We start from the raw sequence: 20678 nt of genomic DNA, 5'->3' as shown, positions 1-20678 counted from the left end.
ATTCTCTAGGCTCAATTGAATAGTCCAATTCCACATCTACCATTTGTACCGAATGGTAATGAGGTTTTTTGGTAGTCTCTAGTTTCCTCACTCGCTCACTCACTCCATTCTGATATCAAACCGCAATTAACTTATGCATTAAACGGTAAACGTGCTGACAGAAAGCTCCTTTATTTAGCCATGTCAATCAGAAACGAATTATTCTCGAACCTCGTTTCCAGGGTCTTTCTCTTACAGGAAAAGAAGTTGTTTATTCACATAAGAAGTTTCCTAAGTGCGAAAATGGAGCAAAGATCATCATCCAGACACTTTATTCTGGTGGTAAAAAGGAATAGAACTGGCGCTCTGAAGCCTTAGAGCACAATGTTTGCATCAGCATGCCACGTAGATTTGATCAGGCAAATAAAAAAATTCTGTCATATACACTTTAATGTTAAAGAGAATCACACACTTTATTTTGGTGGTGAAAAATAGTCAAAATAGAGTTCGCGCTACGAAGCCCGAGAGCACAAACCATTAATGACGCATCTCCCACGGGAAAAAATTTAACATTCAAAGGCAGATATAGGGAGATTGTTACATTATTGGACGCTTATTTGTAGAAAATGCCATGATCAAATTACACTGACCAACAGACATATATAGACATCCCTTTTTAATAGAATCAATCGTCATCAATACCACATGCCACTAACTAAACATTTTCTGGTAAAGGTTTGGTGTAGGTTGTATTGAACTCTTCGCTGCTGTTTTTTTTTTAACAGAGAAAGTAAAATCATCCCGGTGATATAAACGCAAGTTTTTCACTAATATTATTTCATCATCATCAACAATGGCTCTACAGCCCTTTACCAACGAACAGTTGAACTATTTCAGTTTGTTGAATGAGTTCCCGAAAGCCTTACGGCAAAGCTTCAAACACATGTGGGACAGTACCTTTGCTCATCTACCTGGTTACCAACCTTGGGATGACTCCATTACTGTGCGGAACATGTTCCTCACCACAGAGGGTGGCAAAACCAAAGTACCCACACACCTCTCTTATGATGAATGGGATTGTACTGCCTTTTTTCAGGCCACTATATACGCACGGTCCTTCGCTTTACCAGACAGTTCAGGTCATCACATGACACTCAGTGATTTGTTCGTGAAGCCCTGGGGATTACCTCATGGAACGTTTCATTCTTCTGTGATCAGCCTGAGCAGAAATAGTGCTGAAACGTTTGCCTTGGCCATTGATCAACTGCGACTTCTAAGAAATGTTTTTTGTCACTCATCCAGCTCCGAGATTGACAAAAAGACATTTGATCAATACATTCAACGTACCAAAGACGCCATCAAAGCTCTTGGCGTCACCACTGACCCCATTGATGCCGTCGGAAGTTTGACTGAGTCGGACTTTCCTACGCAAAGAGTTTGTCAGCTAGAAGATGACATTAAAAAGGAGCTTCAGACAGAAAGAATATTCCTCAAGGAAGATGTAAAGGATGAACTAACTGATGTGAAGGATGAAATAAAGGGTGTTAGGTCAGATATCGCTCAGTCGAAACAGAAACGACAAGAAGACAATTTAGAACTCAGGAAGACAATCGAAAATACAGCTGCAGCTAACCAAGAAATGATAACTCAGAAAATTGCCGAGATCAACCAAAAGATTGAAGAACTGAAGACTGAACGATCAGGTAAAACTGTAAACTCGAATTTTTTTTCAAGAAATAAACTAGGTAGTCAAAGGTTAAAGACATTTATCACGTGCTTTATACATACATAGAACCGCATGGAACTGTTCATCTTTTGGCCCGTTCTACAGTTGTAAGAGATATAACATTCCGTCCCTTCTTTCTCTTAGCGATCAGTGGGACTGAAAAACAGCCGCGCGAATTCCTTACGCCTTGTTTCCATTTTTGTGCGAAACTTTTTCCCGCTCGTTTCGTTTTACATTTCTCGACTTATGAGTAAAAGAAGGAATTTCTGGTGGTGTAACTGTCAGACAAACTTTACAATGTCTCAACCGTCTACGTGATGGAGAAGAAATTGCCCAATAAACATAACTTTGTATAAATAATCTCTGAACAGAAGATTGTCACAGTTATTTAAATAGGATTTTGCAAGTCCACGTTTAACGACAACTTTGAATTGCTTCATAAAAAAAATCAACAACGTTTCCTTGTCAAAATTTGTTTTGCTCTTCATAAAAAAGGTTGACTGGGAAATTCATCTTTAAACAAAAGAGTAAGAAATTGTTTGCTGTTAATCCCAGATAAACGATTATTCGCTTCAAACAACCGGGTTAGAAAGATAAATATATGTTAAGTATTATTTGTATGGTATAAAGTATTGGTTGAACAGAAAAGTTTTATTAACGGGAGCTACTTTAATTTTTTGCTAGGATCTAAAACATTTCTACCAAGATCAAATCTTCCTCCAAAGGTCCCCCACTTCACTGGCCGGGAGACCGAATGTGACGAAATTGTTGGTCACATGACTTCCGGATCAACCCGACTTGTCTCAGTCTGGGGATCGCCAGGGTTCGGAAAAACGTCCATTGCAATCGCCGTGGGACATCATCTTCAAGCACGTGACCTGCCCGTCTACTTTCTCTCATTACGTGGGCTGAAGTCAAAAAGCGATTTAACATCAAAATTTCTTAGCCTTTTCCGACAGTCTGAGACACTTGAAACTGATAAATTACAGCGTTTATCAACTGATGATGAGCTTGGTTTAATTTTTGACAGACTATCAGATCGCTGTGTTATAATCCTCGACAATGCTGATGACCTGTTTGAATGTGGCATGCCAAACGTAAAGGAAGAGGTTGTCAATTTGATTGGCGATCTTCTCAATCGCAATGACAAGGTCAACTTCCTTCTAACCACAAGGGAGTCTTTGTCCTTCTTGAATCTACATTTGCAGGGACACATGGCTGTCAGAATTAGACAGTTAGATAGTCTGTCATCTCAGGCCTTGGCTCGAGAACTGCTTCCGGAAGCGAGCACTTCTGACTTAACAAAAGTTTCGCAAATCTGCGGGCAGGTGCCTTTAGCCATAAAGTTATTGTGTTCCTCCATTTCTGAAGATTTCGCTCGATGCAGTCAATATCTCAATGAGTTCATGGAGTGTTCAGAAAACGTTGTGGAAATGTTAGACGACCCAGATTACCCGAGCAATCTGAGATTGAAAACCTTATTTGACTCATCTTTCCAAAGACTCTCTACTAAAGAACAAAACTCCTTGGTTGCCCTGTGTATTCTTCCCGCGCAGTTTGATTTCAAGGTTGCCGCAGCCGTTTTGGGGATAACAAGAACAACCGAAGCAGAGAAAGTATTGCGAAGACTTCAGAGGAAATCTCTTATCGACTGTTGTTCAATTTCTGATAAATTCTCTATGCATAAACTAATTCAGTCGTTTGCAAAAGAAAAGGGAGAAACTGACATGAAAGAAATGGTTCTTGTTTCAACGTCTCGCTATTATGCATTTTATATTGAACAATTCGAGAAACTGAATGAGAATTTCCTCACTGGGCGTTCCATGTCGGCATTCATTAAGTTCTATGAACACGAAAAAGAAATTGTTCAAAGTCTAATTGACGGCTGTTTAGATTCAAAGACAGCAGACAGAACTTTCGATATTTTGACGAAAGCAGAACTTTTTCTTGACTCACTTTACTGGAGTGAAGGAGCCAAGATTGACCAGATTCTCGACTCAGCCTTAAAAGTAGCTAATCAGTCTGGGAAAAATGTTTTTTACAGGCGACTTCTCAATTCCAGAGCGTTTCCTGAGGTGACCTGGGGCGTAAGTGGAAAAACGAAGAAGCTGCTTTCTGAATCGAAAGAGCTTCAAGTGTCTACTTCTTCCGACTGTGATGGAGAAAAAGGAAAAAACTTGTGCTACTTTGGCATCTGTCAGCTTGTTATCGGAAAGACGGAGGATGGAATGAAAATTTTACAAGACGCCCTCTCTTCTATGAACACCACTTCCGAACACAAAATTTTTAGGCTTATTATTTTTCAAATTTTCGCTACTTATTATCAAAGCAAAAATGACACAGTGAGTTCATCCAAGTTCTATATGAAAGCTGCAAAGGAATGCAGAGATGCGAATGACACGTGTTTACTAGTGGTCCCTACGACAGAGGCGACAACAAAGAAAGGTGGTGAACAGAGCACACCGGAAACTTGGAAAGCCAATCCTTTGATAAACCAGCCACTTGAAATTGAAGTTATCTGTCTTGTCAGCAAAGCAGTAATGAACTTCTCTACCAGTGCCACCAATCAGTTTTTTGGCAACTTAGTGCTCAGCATACTAAAAGACTCTGACTCAGCAATCCAAACAAGTAAACCTGGCTGGTTCAATTTTTATCGCAATGCCGTTCGTGTGCTAAATTCATTTAGCAAATACGAGGTGGACGCCATAACGCTTACAGAAGAAAGAATCAGCTTTCATCAAAAAGCACTGCAGCAAAGCATGAAAGGAAAAGAAAACATCGCCGGAATACCAAAGCAACACGAGGAGGCACTAGCGCAGAACTGTTTCGACCTTGGCGTCATACAACACAACAGAGGCAACTACTCAGAAGCTCTCGAGTCAAAGAAGCGTGCGCTTGATATCAGACGGAAATTGTTTGGTGATGAGCATTCACAGACCGCTGACAGCTACCATACAGTAGGGATTACACAATATACATTGGGCGACTTCAACTCCGCTCTAGAGTCAGCCAAGCTTGCCCTTGATATCAGACGGAAATTGTTTGGTGAAGATCATTCACAGACCGCCGACAGCTACCATTCAGTAGGGATTACACAACATTCACCGGGCGACTACACCTCCGCTCTCGAGTCTAAGAAGCTTGCACTTGATATCAGGCGGACATTGTTTGGTGAAGATAATCCAGAGACCGCTGACAGCTACCATTCAGTAGGGGTTACACAACATTCACTGTGCGACTACACCTCCGCTCTCGAGTCTAAGAAGCTTGCACTTGATATCAGGCGGACATTGTTTGGTGAAGATAATCCAGAGACCGCTGACAGCTACCATTCAGTAGGGGTTACACAACATTCCCTGGGCGACTACATCTCCGCTATCAAGTCATTCAAACATGCACTTGATATCAGACGGAAATTATTTGGTGAAGAGCATGCAGAGATCGCTGACAGCTACCATTCAGTAGGGGTTACACAACATTCACTGGGCGACTACACCTCCGCTCTCGAGTCAGCCAAGCGTGTGCTTGATATCAAACGGAAAATGTTTGGTGAAGAGCATTCACAAACCGCTGACAGTTACCACGAAGTAGGGGTTACACAACATTCACTGGGCGACTACACCTCCGCTCTCGAGTCCCAGAAGCTTGCACTTGATATCAGACGGAAGTTGTTTGGTGAAGAGCATTCACAAACCGCGAACAGCTACCATACAGTAGCGGTTACACAACATTCACTGGGCGACTACATATCCGCTCTCGAGTCAGCCAAGCGTGCGCTTGAGATCAGACGGAAGTTGTTTGGTGAAGATCATTCAGAGACCGCTGACAGCTACCATTCAGTAGGGGTTACACAACATTCACTGGGCGACTACACCTCCTCACTCGAGTCCAAAAAGCTTGCACTTGACATCAGACGGAAGTTGTTTGGTGAAGATCATTCACAGACCGCTGACAGCTACCATTCAGTAGGGATTACACAACATTCACCGGGCGACTACACCTCTGCTCTCGAGTCTAAGAAGCTTGCACTTAATATCAAATGGAAATTGTTTGGTGAAGATCATCCACAGACCGCTGACAGCTACCATGAAGTAGGGGTTACACAAATTCACTGGGTGACTACGTCTCTGCTCTCGAGTCAGCCAAGCGTACACTTGATATCAGACGGAAATTGTTTGGTGAAGATCACCCACAGACCGCTGACAGCTACGATTCGGTAGGGGTTACACAACATTCACTGTGCGACTACACCTCCGCTCTCGAGTCAAGAAGCTTGCACTTGATATCAGGCGGAAATTGTTTGGCGAACAACATTCACAGACCGCTGACAGCTACCATTCAGTAGGAGTTACACAACATTCACTGGGCGACTACGCCTCCGCTCTCGAGTCATTGAAGCGTGCGCTTGATATCAGACGGAAAATGTTTGGCGAACAACATTCACAGTCCGCTGACAGCTACCATTCAGTAGGGGTTACACAACATTCACTGTGCGACTACACCTCCGCTTTCGAGTCAGCAAGCTTGCCCTTGATATCAGGCGGAAATTGTTTGGCGAACAACATTCACAGACCGCTGACAGCTACCATTCAGTAGGGGTTACACAACATTCACTGTGCGACTACACCTCCGCTCTCGAGTCTAAGAAGCTTGCACTTGATATCAGGCGGAAATTGTTTGGCGAACAACATTCAAACCGCTGACAGCTACCATTCAGTAGGAGTTACACAACATTCACTGGGCGACTACGCCTCCGCTCTCGAGTCATTGAAGCGTGCGCTTGATATCAGACGGAAAATGTTTGGCGAACAACATTCACAGTCCGCTGACAGCTACCATTCAGTAGGGGTTACACAACATTCACTGTGCGACTACACCTCCGCTTTCGAGTCAGCAAGCTTGCCCTTGATATCAGGCGGTGTGGCGAACATTCAAACCGCTGACAGCTACCATGAAGTAGGGGTTACACAACATTCACTGGGCGACTACGCCTCCTCTCGTCCCGGCTTGCACTTGATATAGACGGAAGTTGTTTGGTGAAGAGCATACCGCTAAAGCACCACAGTGCGGTTACACAACATTCACTGTGCGACTACACCTCCGCTCTCGAGTCACACAAGCGTGCGCTTGAATCAGACGGTTGTTTGGTGAAGAGAATCCAGAGACCGCTGACAGCTACCATTCAGTAGGAGTTACACAACATTCACTGGGTGACTTCTCTCCCCGGTAGCAAGGTACACTTGTATCAGAGGAAATTGTTTGGTGAAGATCACCCACAGACCGCTGACAGCTACGATTCGGTAGGGGTTACACAACATTCACTGGGTGACTACTCTCTGCTCTCGAGTCAGCAAGCGTACACTTGATATCAGACGGAAATTGTTTGGTGAAGATCACCCACAGACCGCTGACAGCTACGATTCGGTAGGGGTTACACAACATTCACTGGGTGACTACGTCTCTGCTCTCGAGTCAGCAAGCGTACACTTGATATCAGACGGAAATTGTTTGGTGAAGATCACCCACAGACCGCTGACAGCTACGATTCGGTAGGGAGTACACAACATTCACTGTGCGACTACACCTCTGCTCTCGAGTCTAAGAAGCTTGCACTTGATATCAGGCGGAAATTGTTTGGCGAACAACATTCACAGACCGCTGACAGCTACCATTCAGTAGGAGTTACACAACATTCACTGGGCGACTACGCCTCCGCTCTCGAGTCATTGAAGCGTGCGCTTGATATCAGACGGAAAATGTTTGGCGAACAACATTCACAGTCCGCTGACAGCTACCATTCAGTAGGGGTTACACAACATTCACTGTGCGACTACACCTCCGCTCTCGAGTCTAAGAAGCTTGCACTTGATATCAGGCGGACATTGTTTGGTGAAGAGAATCCAGAGACCGCTGACAGCTACCATTCAGTAGGGGTTACACAACATTCACTGGGTGACTACGTCTCTGCTCTCGAGTCAGCCAAGCGTGCGCTTGATATAAGACAGGAATTGTTTGGTGAAGATCATTCAGAGACCGCTGACAGCTATCATTTAGTAGGGGCAACACAACAATCACTGGGCGACTACATCTCCGCTCTCGAGTCCAAGAAGCTTGCACTTGATATCAGACGGAAACTGCTTGGTGAAAAAAATTCAGATACCGCTGACAGCTACCATTCAGTAGGGAACACACAACATTCACTGGGCGACTACATATCCGCTCTCGAGTCAGCCAAGCGTGCGCTTGATATAAGACAGGAATTGTTTGGTGAAGATCATTCAGAGACCGCTGACAGCTATCATTTAGTAGGGGCAACACAACAATCACTGGGCGACTACGTTTACGGTCTCGAGTCGGCCAAGCGTGCGCTTGAGATCAGACGGAAAATGTTTGGCGAGGAACATTCAAAGACCGCTGACAGCTACCATTCAGTAGGGGAAACGCAATATGCACTGGGAGACTACATCTCCGCCCTCGAGTCAGCCAAGCTTGCACTTAATATCCGAATGAAGCTGTTTGGTGAAGAACACCCAAAAACTGCTGACAGCTTTTGTTTAGTGTTGCTTCTCACCGAGTACAGTTACTAGCTCTCCACCGGCCAACCAGTGAGTATACTGAATTATGACGAAATTATGTCTTAATAATCTATTCCCCGGACACCTTGCGTTAGAGTCTAATTAACGTTACCCTTTGTACGAGAGGTTTTTTTTCTCTGGGATGTATGTGCGGCGAATTCGCTAAAGCACGATCTTGTCACGTTTTCGAGGGTTCATCGCTAGTCGCGAAGGAAATTTGGTGCCTCCCGCGGCAGGGTAAATGAAAGTGTATGTAAATTTGTTAGCGATTGCAAAGTACGGAAAGTTTAAAGGGAACAATGTTACGCGTAGTTTAGAAGGGTGGGTTACGACTGCTGAACTTGTTTTGTGTTTTATATCGTTATGCTGAACCATTAATGTGAAAGTTTTATGTGCAGATGTGATAACAAAAACATTGAAAATGAAAAGTCCCACGCCAATATAATCCCGCCTTTTTTAAATCCAAAATTTCTTCCATGGTAAGCACTCCCCCATTTGATTTTATAGTCAAGTTGAACCAACCACAGCAAGAGGAGACAGTGAGTCAATGAAGAGAAACAATCAATTAAGAAGGTAGAGTTTGCGAGATCACCTCTTAGAACCTAAACCGTTTTTATTCTAGGGTGACCTCCTAATTTAACCTATTCAGTACTGGTCTTCTGTTTTGGTCTTTAGAAAATAATAGTAAAAATGGGGGCCATGGAACTCGTTTTTGAGTTTGAAGCACTTAAATGGGTGTTTTGATAGTTTATTTTGTTTGTTATGGCAACCTTTTATGTCAAAAATGGTGATAACTAGTCACCAGTGATTAGGGTTTCGTTTGAGGCCAATGTTTGGACAGTAACAGTATCGCTTCTGAGCCACCTTAAATTACACTATGGAAGAATCGTAGTATTTATTCGCGAATGTCACCGGATATAGACAAAACCAAATAAAGTAGATAAGCTTTCTAATCTTACTGTGGGTATTGGTTATAAATGTAAGATAAATTTTTATTTTTAATAGTTATCGTTTTAATAGTAAACACGTTTCTCTGGAAGATCACAGTTGACTCTGTACAAGAACAATTAATTTTTTGTTCTTATTCGTTTTTTTTTTTTTTCAGATGGAGACTGTTTGATCTAACACGAGAACTGAAGCTTGATGAATGAAACACGTGACAGGAAAGTTTGCTAGTCATTGATTTTGAACAAAAGTAATCAAATCCTTCTAACAAACCTTTGACATAATTTGTTTACTGATGATTGTGGCCTCAAGATCCACGAGCTACTTGTAAATTATTAACCTATAAAAATCCGATGTTACGTTTTGGAACTAAACTTGCCGAAATGAATTTTCACTTGTGATATATTTTATTGATGAGATGCTATTTGAAGTTTTTATTATCAGGGCAGGGGGAGTGATGTGGAAAGCAACTTCCCATACATTCTCTTAAAGGAGAAATTCACTCCAGAAGGGGGGGGCACAAAAAAAAAAAAAACGCCAGGGAGAGTGGCCATCTATTTTCTTTACGTCAATAAAAAGTTTACACAAAGAAATGTTATTTCACCAAAATTTGAGCCTCCAACGTTCGCTATAAGCCCTACGAAATCTTTCCCAAAACTCGACAACTGAACGCCGCCATCTTGGAGCTGTAATGTATGCGTGACGTCAAAGAGCTCAGCCTGAAGTTTGGTGGAAAAATTTAAATACTCGAAACTTCTTCTTTCTTCGAAGTGGCTTTTGTTTGTCAAAATGCCTGTTTGTGGCAGCTCCATTTAGCTTAAATACAGAGCTCCAAGAGATACAAAAACAAGGAGTTTTGACTATTAAAATTTTCCCGCCAAACTTCAGGCTGAGCTCTTTGACGTCACGCATACAGATTACCAGCTCTAAGATGGCGGCGTATCAGTTGTCGAGTTTTGGGAAAGATTTCGTAGGGTTATAAGCGAACGTTGCAAGAGGCTAAAAAAAAAAAACAAATTTTTGGTGAATAACATATCTTTGCGTGAACTCTTTATTGGCGTAAAGAAAATAAATCGCCATTCTGGAGTGAACTTCTCCTTTAAATAAAATCGGTAGTGACTTGAATAGACACTCAAAAATAAGAAATCCCTTGCTAAGACTGGAACACACGCACTCAAGTGTGCTTGCGGTTAGTTCCACTCCGATTTGCTTGCAGTTAGCTTTCATTTCTAAGTAAAAAGATGTTATCTAGAAAAGCGACTTTTGTTTTGCAGCTGCCAATTTGAATTTTATGTACGCGGTCTGCTGGAAGTAGGTCTGGAACCGAATAAATGTACGTGGTCAGCTGGTGTGAGGCCTGGAACCGAAAGACGTTCGGAAATCGCTCGGAACTCTTAGAATAGTCACTATATTAATCTCGGAGAGCGATCGGAGGTCGCCCCGATAAGTTACGAATAAATTTTTCGATTCTGGGCCTTCTACCAGCTGACCGCGTATTTTAAATTCAAAATGGCCGCTGCAAAACGAAAGGCACCTAAGCAGGTATTAAACGTTATCTTTTATTTGTCTCTCATTTGATGTGAGGGACCCCTGTGCAGACCTTATGGTTTTGACATTCTTGACATAAAGTTGGTCGGCTCTGCTCAATTCTTTGGTATAATTTCTTTCTATTTTAATTTGGTTTAATTAGTTTTAGCTATACTTTTATTTGGCGATCTGTTTTTAAGCAACATCAGTTGATGTCAGTGAACAGCAATTTTTCTCAAAACCTTGTCGGTTGCGTTTCCACGAGATGAACGTAACAGGAATTTCTTACTTATTGTACGACTTAAAAGTTCTCAGAATTCCTTTAGCTATCGGTTTTGAATTCACAGCTTTTTTTGGTAATACGTTCTCAGTTTAATATCCGATTTTAACATTTTAATGAACTTGCAAATATGGAAATGGGTAGAGCTAGAGCTAACTAGTTAAGCACCCCTTCCTCTCTAAAGCATCTTGTACACTTCTTGCTTGAACAGATTGCATAACAGCTTTAAGTTTAAGTTTTCTGTACCTTCTTATAATTAAATTTGATTTTATTCTTTGTAAAAATTATCTGTTGATATTGCACACGTTGTTTTGTTTAGACCAGATACTATTTGGATGGCAGTGAAAATTTTAGAAAGAACATGATTTCGACACTAGTTCATGATCTAAAGAAAATATGCAAACGTTTCTTGTGCACAGGCGGCGTACTTCTACTTAACGTAAACTGTGCAAGTCCTTACGTAAGCAGAAATTATTTCTCTAATCTGGTCTCAATGAAAAGAGCGCGAGCAAGATCTCAATTCAGTAATTTTTCAGTTATCAGATGCTACTATTCAATAGTGTGAAAACGAAGTAAGGTCAAAGAGTAATTAAAGTAGTTGCCACCAGAAGACCGGAAGTGCTCTGATCTTTTAACTGTAGAGGGACGGATCACAACTTAATCTCCCGTAAAAGTTCGCTCTTTTTACAAAACGTGAACATATGATCTCACATGTCAGGCACCTAAAAAGGTCGAAATTTCAAGATTGGATTATACTTTATCTTTGCAATAAAAATACATCGCAAGCTTCGCTTGTAATACGTCCACCACCCTCCCCCTCGTTAACACCAATTGCTATGGTCTTAAGGTTATGCACTAGAGTTTGTTTTGAAACAGACACCAAAATATGTCTTCTTTCTTTATTCGTCATTCATATAATATCAGTTCAGTTGCTACAATTTTAAACTTCTATGTTAGCATGTTCAATTTTCGTATAAAAAAGTCTTTGGTCAGAAAAGGCATCAAAAGAGCTTGAGCAACGCCTATATTGGTTTAGCTCTCCTTTAGGGGGTTTAATTCAAATTTTCTGACGACCTTTCCCGTCCCTTTTATATGGGAGTCCCCCCCGGTCAAGGTAAAGAGTGGTGTCTTGTTCCTGCCCAGTTTCTACATCGTTTGTCAGACTGTGTACAATAGCAACGCGTGAAACTCCCCCTCTCCCCCCCCCCTAAACAATGTTGAAAACCGCTTCGCTGACGGTTATTTGGTTACAACATTGGAAAAAAGGAGGGAGGGGAAGGACATATGGCCGGGGGGTATAGGAGAATTCCCGCTTATAGAGTAAAGGCCTATTTTCTGGGAGTGTTTCAACAATTTTCTTCCATGATTACAGGGACAACTTTTCTCCAAATAAACAAGTCCTTATACTTTACTCTCCTTCCTCTGAAGAGAGATGAAATACGCAATCATTAGAAAACTGAACGATATTGTGTCAACGCAAAATTTGATCTATAAGGAAAGTGTTAACTGTTCTCTGAAAGTGAATTATGAAAATGTTCACTGGTTAACGCTGGTTTCCTCTTTCCTCGTTTCTCTCGCCAACCGCCCCTATCAGTGCCCTTTCACGAAGGCCCTGTTTGTATGTGTTAGCAGTCGTGATTTCTTCCAAACATCACTTTGCAAAGATGTCGTTAAGTAAATTGAGTACACTCAATTTGCAAAAGAGCATTTTTATGTAAGACATTGTCTTCCCTAACCTCGTTCTTATGGCTTTTCCCATGCCCCTTCCAAATTACCAAAGGCAAAGTCCTGGGAACAAGGTTGTGTCTACCATGAAGAAAAACTTCAAATTCCCCCCTTGGCAAGCACGTCAAGCTCCATGGTTCCAGAGACCCTGATGAGTTGATTTGGTCTACTACACCAAATACACTACCGAAGCAGTAAATTTGTTACTCAAACAGTTAGCACAAACAACCTCATCTCCAATATCTTTCAGGCCCTCAAGTATTTGAACGACTGAAAGACACTGGGGACAAAATCGAGTATCTGAAAAAGAGCATCACCAAAATTAATAAAGGTAATGGTAAAGCAATTTTGTTGATCAGGGAAAAAGGGCTGTTAAATAAAAAAAAATTCTTTTCTCGTACAGGGGAAGGGTAGTCCATGCTTCCCCAACCGACCTAATGTGCTCCTCTGGAATTTTTCGGCCAAAACTACCATATTTCGCAATCAGTCAAAGTCACAACTTGATACTGATCAATTCAATTGAATTATTATTCCTTCTTATCCCTGGGGCGTTTGCTTTGTTCGATTAATTGCGACCTGTCTCTCCAAAGAAAGAAACGAGGGGCTCTGGGAACGATACAAAATGCTAGAAACACACTAGTGGCTTTTATTATCAAATTTACAAAAACTGTTTGGTCGCTTGAACAACATCAGAAAACTAAGCAGAGCTGTCAGTTTTGCAGCGTTTTCCATAAACGGGTTATCGCGGAAGTTGTTTTGGATAAAGACAGTATTAATCGCTTTGAGGTGTCGATCGCGACGTTTGCACCAATATGGCGGCCATAAATTTGAACACGAAATAAAGTAGTTTCTACCATCAATGTCATCAGCATTCACTTCGTAGTTCTTAAGATATCACTTCTAAATTTTATCAGGTTTGGAAATTGTAAAATGACCTAAAAATATCCGTTTCTGTAACAGTTTGGGAATCGATTAAATACAGGACATCATAAATTTTAAAAATGCTTTATTTCCGAAACGAGCACTGAACCGATACCAAAATATGCATAAAGATTAGTTTTTTAAGTCTCTAGAATGTGAAAAGAAGAGCTTTTAATTTTAGAACTTTAATAACGTCAGATGAAAACTAACCAATAAGCTCTCGCCGTGGATCACCGTGCGCTTAGAGTGGCTAAGTAAAATAACAAACTACAGACTGAAGCAAATAATCTTTCGTTGAGCAAATCAGCAAAAGACGAATATTTATTTGTTCAACTTAATTTAGTCGCTCTGTCATTTGTTTTCAGGTCAATGATTCTAGACTACTTGAGGTATGAAAAATTGCCTTTCAGTTGGCGATCATTAATTCAGGGACAACCCCACTTTCGATTTGATGTTCTTTTGTAATCAAACAAAAGACCCATAGTCACGAGATGTTTTTATAGGCTTTTATCATGCTACTGGGTTTAGTTACCAGAAAGAGACTGACAATAAGGTTGTTTATGAGTCATTCTGCAAAATTCTTATAACCGTTCAGTATATTATTCACAAAACCTGTCCGGAATCGTGTACAGAGTTTTTGTTTCTTCAAAGGAACATCGCTCATTCTGAAGGTAAGTGAAAATATTGTAACACATTGGTTGCAAGGTATTCCATGCGGAACCACAAACCCTTCTTCTTCCTTCGCTTTTTTCAATGACTAATACCTATTCGACTGCAGGCTTTCTCGAAGGGTATCAATTGATATAACAAAACTAAAACATCGATTAGCTATCGAATTAGAAATCGAATAGTATCGCTGATTGAATTCGATTGCGTTCTGTTTGATAATAGAATAATAATTATTTCCAACTCTTGGAATACAATTGAACATTTGTCATAAGATTCGACAAAGTTCCGGTACTGACAAGAAGTTAAAAAATATGTTGTGTTACGAAACTTTGCGTGTGTTGTCAATGTTAAATATTTTCTTTCGGGTTAGTTGCAGTTAGTTTGAAAAGATACCGACGATTTCAGATGTCTTTGTTATGCATATAAGGTAAAATTACAATTGCTACGGTCTGGAACATTCTGAATAATTGTGTTTAAGTCGTGTTGCTCGTATAAACTTTGTAAAATAAGTAGTCCTTATTTACGAGACTGATGTATCTCTGTAACTGAGCTAGTGACTTTGTATAAAACATTTAAAAAACAAATTTTTGGATAAAATTTTTCCCACGGTAATAAACAGTCATTAGCTGCATAAATTCAAATCATTACTTGACTGAACACGAAGTCAATTGTGCATATCGAGTGCATAGCAGAGATGCATATTTTTAAACATCCTTAACTCTTCGAAACTTGTCGTTTAGATGAAGAAGTTTTGTCCATTTTGAGTGACGTCTATCAGGAACGAATATCAATCATTTCCTCATTCACAGGTCTCACCAGCAAATTCCTAGAGCATCTTTTACGATATAACAGTAACTCTAGGAATTAGAACTGTAAGGACTTGTTTAAATTGTAGCTTTGAATGATGTAAACATTATCAACATCGAATTAGAATAAATCTTAATTATATCGATTACATTTCAGATTATTATCATAGAAAACTACAATAAATGAGGAAAACTAAAATCTTAACATTAAACTACACGTGGTAGAAAACCGATGTGATCGCTACAAGAGAGATTGAAACTGAAATACAGTCCGACATGCAATCTATATTAAGTAACGCTAATGAATAGAGGGTGTGTCGCGTGCGGTTGCCAATTAATCCCTTTGAGCGGATGCGCCCAAAGGAAAGCAATGAGACAGTACACTTGTCATTTTCATTATTTTTTTCACTATAGTGTTTCGAAATTTAAATATTGCATTTTGTTACATTCTTACTCGTGTTGAGACTATTTTCTGAGCACTATAGTTTACTATTTATTTGCAAAAAATTTGCTAGTGCACGGCATTTGTTACACTGGTATAGTAATTATAGAGTTGCAAGGGACACCCCCACTTTCGATTTCAATCGCGAACAAAAGGCCAACAGGCACGAGAATGACTTTTTGACCTTTTTATTCTCCGATGTTTTAGGCTTTTATCATGCTACTGGACTGAATTCCGAGAAAGCGACTGGCATCAACGTTGTTTACTCGTAATTCTTATTACAGAATTCGTGTAACAGCTCAGCCGGTGTACTGTTCACTTAGCCTGTCCAAAATCGTGTGCAGAGTTCTTGTTTACCTCAAAGGAACATTACTCATGCTGAAGGTAAGTGAAAATATTAAACAATTATTGACTGCAAGGTATTCCAAGCGGAACCACAAACCCTTCTTCCTTCCCTCTTTTCAATGACAAATACCTATTCGACTGCAGGCATTCTCGATCCCAAGGGTATCAATTGATATAACAAAACTAAAAGTTCGATTAGCTATCGAATTAGAAATCGAATACTATCCCTGATTGGATTCCATTGCGTTCTGTTTGATAATAGAATAATAATTATTTCCAGCTCTTGGAATACAATTGAACATTTGCCATAAGTTTCGACAAAATTCCGGTACTGACAAGAAGTTTAAAAAATATGCTGTGTTACGAAACATTGTGTGTGTTGTCTATGTTAGATATTTTCTTTCGGGTTAGTTGCAGTTATATAATTAGTTTGAAAAGAAACCGACGATATCATATGTCTTTTGTTATGCATAAAGTTAAAATTACAATTGGTAGTGTCTCGAACATTCTGAATAATTGTGTTGAAGTCGTGTTGCTCGAATTAACTTTGTAAAATAAGTAAACCTGATTCACCAAACTGATTTATCTCTTTAACTGAGTTAGTGATTTTGTATAAAACATTTAAAAAACAAATCTCTGGAAAATAATTTTTTTTCCACGGTAATGAACAGTCTCTGTCTGCATAAATTCAAATCATTACTTGACTGAACACGAAGTCAATTGAGCATAACAGAGATGCATATTTTTAAACATCCTTAACTCTTCGAAACTGGGCGTTTAGATGAAGAAGTTTTGTCCATTTTGAGTGACGTCTACCAGGAACGAATATCAATCATTTCCTCATTCACAGGTATCACCAGCAAATTCCTAGAGCATCTTTTACTATTCAACAGTAACTCTAGGAATTAGAACTGTAAGGACGTGTTTAAATTGTAGCTTTGAATGATGTAAACATTATCAAAATCGACTTACAATAAATTCTAATTATATCGATTACATTTCAGATTATTATCATAGAAAACTAAACTCTGGGACTAAAATCTTATTATAACGGAGAGAAAAAGATGAGATCGCTAAAAGAGAAAAAAAAAAACGAAAGAAAAAAAAAAAAAAAGAGGGGCGCGGGGTGCAAAACCCTTTGAGCGGATGCGCCCAAAGGAAAAATGAGACAGTACACTTGTCATTTTCATTATTTATTTCAATATAGTGTTTCAAAATATTGAATGTCTCATTTCGTTACATTCTTACTCGTGCAAAGTCTGTTTCCTGAGCACTAAAATATAATATTTAATTGCAAAAAATCTGCTTGTCCACCATTTGCGACACTGGTATAGTGATTAAAGAGTTGCAAGGGACACCCCCACTTTCGATTTCAATCGCCAACAAAGAGACCCACATTCACGGGAATGACGACTTGACCTTTCACTTTTCCGATGTTTTTAGGCTTTTATCTTGAAACTGGATTGAATTCACTGAAAGCGACAAGGAGCAAGGTTGTTTACTCGTAATTCTACAGAATTCCTATAGCAGTCAGCCAGTGTATTATTGTTCACCTAACCTGTCCAAAATCGTGTGCAGAGTTCTTGTTTTTATCTGAAAGGAACATCACTCATGCTGAAGGTAAGTAAAAATATTGTAACTTATTGGTTGCAACTCCGACTCTTTGTAAGGCACACCCCCGAGGCACATATCTCTAAGGCTAAGGCAGTTGGTGCCATTCAGGACTGTGTCCGATACAGTCTTAGCCTGTGTAGCAGAGGGAGGGAGGGAAGAAGAGGGTCCCCCACCTTCCTCCTCCATTTTCACTCCTCAAATTCTCTCAGTCCTCCTAGTTCCCCTCTTTCCCTTAATTTAACGCAGGCTACACAGGGTAACACAGTTTGAGAGAGTTTGTCTGTAATGATCCAAGCAATGATAGACATCTGTTAGCCTTAACCAATATCCAATGGGCAAGTAGCCTGCTCTAGGGGATCGGTTAGGTTGGCAATAGGAAACAGCGCAAAGAAGAGCGAGTGAATAAACAAAACAAAACAAGAAACAGACAAAAACAAAGACGAGGGTAAGTCAGAGACTAACACCTCTTCATTCGCCGAACAGGCTACGGGGTTAAGCAAGCAACTTTTAAAATCAGCGAGACAACATTTGTCAGTCTTCAACTAAAACGATTTAAATGACGGTATAAAAAATACAACGACAATTGATAAAATTGTTAGCAAGGTCCTTTAGGCTGTCAATAACTGTTCACTGCTGTTTATTTAATAGGGTCAGTAAAATCATGCTGATTCTATGAACACAAGTTTTTCACTGGACTTAGTTCAACACTATCAACAATGGCTCTACAGCCCTTTACCAACGAACAGTTGAACTATTTCAAGTTTGCTTTTGTCGTGCTCAATGAGTTCCCGAAAGCCTTACGCCAAACCTTCAAACACATGTGGGACAATACCTTTGCGTATCTTCCTGGTTACCAGCCCTGGGATGACTCCATTACTGTGCGGAACATGTTTCTCGCTACAGAGGGTGGCAAGACCAAAGTACCCACACACCTCTCCTATGACGAATGGGATTGTACCGCCTTGTTCCAGGCCACAATATACGCACGGTCCTTCGCTTTACCAGACAGTTCAGGTCATCACAGGACCCTCAGTGATTTGTACGTGAAGCCCTGCAAACTACCTCATGGAACGTTTTATTCTTCTGTGGTCAGCCCGAGCGGAAATAATGCTGAAACGTTTGCGCTGGCGATTGATCAACTACGACTTCTAAGGAATGCTTTTTGTCACTCCTCCAGTTCCGAGATTGACAAAAAGACATTTGATCAATACATTCAACATACCAAAGATGCCATCAAAGCTCTTGGCGTCACGACTGACCCTATTGATGCCGTTGGAAGTTTGACTGAGTCTGACTTTCCTACACAAAGAGTTTGTCAGCTAGAAGATGACATCAAAAAGGAGCTTCAGGCAGTAAACAAATTCCTCAAGGAAGATGTGAAAGATGAACTAACTGGTGTGAAGGATGAACTGATGGGTGTGAGGTCAGATATTAAGTCAACTGCTGCCAACCAAGAAATCATGATGAATGAAAAAATTGCCGAGATCAACCAGAAGATTGAGGAATTGAAGACGACTGAACAATCAGGTAAAATCTGAGAACTCTTATTAGGACTTTTCCAGGAAATAGACTACTCTTAGAACAAATGTTTAATCATGTGAACCATACTGTAAAAGATCTACTATATATTTGTCAAAAAGAAAAATGGCTAATTAACCTGAAGAACGTTTATTGTTTTGTTTTTGCTAGGATCTAAAACATTTCTACCAAGATCAAATCTTCCCCCAACGGTCCCCCACTTCACTGGCCGCGAGACCGATTGTGACGAAATTGTTGGTCTCATGACTTCCGAATCAACCCGACTCGTCTCAGTCTGGGGATCGCCAGGGTTCGGAAAAACGTCCATTGCAATCGCAGTGGGGCATCATCTTAAAGCACATGACCTACCCGTCTACTTCCTCTCATCACGTGGGCTGAAGTCGAGAAGCGAATTAACATCAAAATTTCTTAGCCTCTTCCGAAATTCTGAGACAATTGAAACTGAAAAGTTACAGCGTTTATCAACTGATGATGAGCTTGGTTTAATTTTTGACAGACTATCAGATCGCTGTGTTATAATCCTCGACAATGCTGATGACCTGTTTGAATGTGGCATGCCAAACGTAAAGGAAGAGGTTGTCAATTTGATTGACGATCTTCTCAATCGCAATGACAAGGTCAACTTCCTTCTAACCACAAGGGAGTCTTTGTCCTTCTTGAATCTACATTTGCAGGGACACATGGCTGTCAGAATTAGACAGTTAGATAGTCTGTCGTCTCAGGCCTTGGCTCGAGAACTGCTTCCGGAAGCGAGCACTTCTGACTTAACAAAAGTTTCGCAAATCTGCGGGCAGGTGCCTTTAGCCATAAAGTTATTGTGTTCCTCCATTTCTGAAGATTTCGCTCGATGCAGTCAATATCTCAATGAGTTCATGGAGTGTTCAGAAAACGTTGTGGAAATGTTAGACGACCCAGATTATCCGAGCAATCTGAGATTGAAAACCTTATTTGACTCATCTTTCCAAAGACTCTCTACTAAAGAACAAAACTCCTTGGTTGCCCTGTGTATTCTTCCCGCGCAGTTTGATTTCAAGGTTGCCGCAGCCGTTTTGGGGATAACGAGAACAACCGAAGCAGAGAAAGTATTGCGAAGACTTCAGAGGAAATCTCTTATTGACTGTTGTTCAATTTCTGATAAATTCTCTATGCATAAACTAATTCAGTCGTTTGCAAAAGAAAAGGGAGAAACTGAAATGAAAGAAATGGTTCTTGTTTCAACGTCTCGCTATTATGCATTTTATATTGAACAATTCGAGAAACTGAATGAGAATTTCCTGACTGGGCATTCCATGTCGGCATTCATTAAGTTCTATGAACACGAAAAAGAAATTGTTCAAAGTCTAATTGACGGTTGCTTAGATTCAATGACAGCAGACAGAACTTTCGATATTTTGACGAAAGCAGAACTTTTTCTTGACTCACTTTACTGGAGTGAAGGAGCCAAGATTGACCAGATTCTCGATTCAGCGTTAATAGCAGTTAATCAGGCTGGGAAAAATGTTTTCTACAGGCGACTTCTCAATTCCAGGGCGTTTACTGAGGTTACCTGGGGTGCAAAAGGCAAAACGAAGAAACTGCTTTCTGA

General features: G+C 40.4%; 1 protein-coding gene and 1 pseudogene across 2 annotated transcripts in view; both read left to right on the top strand.

The window, feature by feature from the left end:
• Positions 1-832: 832 nt before the first annotated feature.
• Positions 833-20678, top strand: part of LOC144654482 (uncharacterized) — a 48464-nt pseudogene continuing 28618 nt past the window's right edge. The window contains exons 1-3 of the transcript XR_013570909.1: positions 833-1682; positions 2390-6704; positions 6817-8310. The product of XR_013570909.1 is annotated as an uncharacterized LOC144654482 (transcript). The remainder of the gene's footprint in view (positions 1683-2389; positions 6705-6816; positions 8311-20678) is intronic.
• The window catches only part of LOC144654284 (uncharacterized), a 115698-nt gene continuing 108807 nt past the window's right edge, over positions 13788-20678 (top strand). The window contains exon 1 of the mRNA XM_078514381.1: positions 13788-14311. The gene's annotated coding sequence lies outside the window, so the exon portion shown is untranslated. The remainder of the gene's footprint in view (positions 14312-20678) is intronic.

The sequence above is a fragment of the Oculina patagonica genome, chromosome 5 (genome assembly GCF_052425735.1).
Source record: "Oculina patagonica isolate OP01 chromosome 5, crgOcupat, whole genome shotgun sequence".
NCBI classification, from domain to species: domain Eukaryota; kingdom Metazoa; phylum Cnidaria; class Anthozoa; order Scleractinia; family Oculinidae; genus Oculina; species Oculina patagonica.
This window is presented reverse-complemented; position numbering and strand designations above follow the sequence as displayed.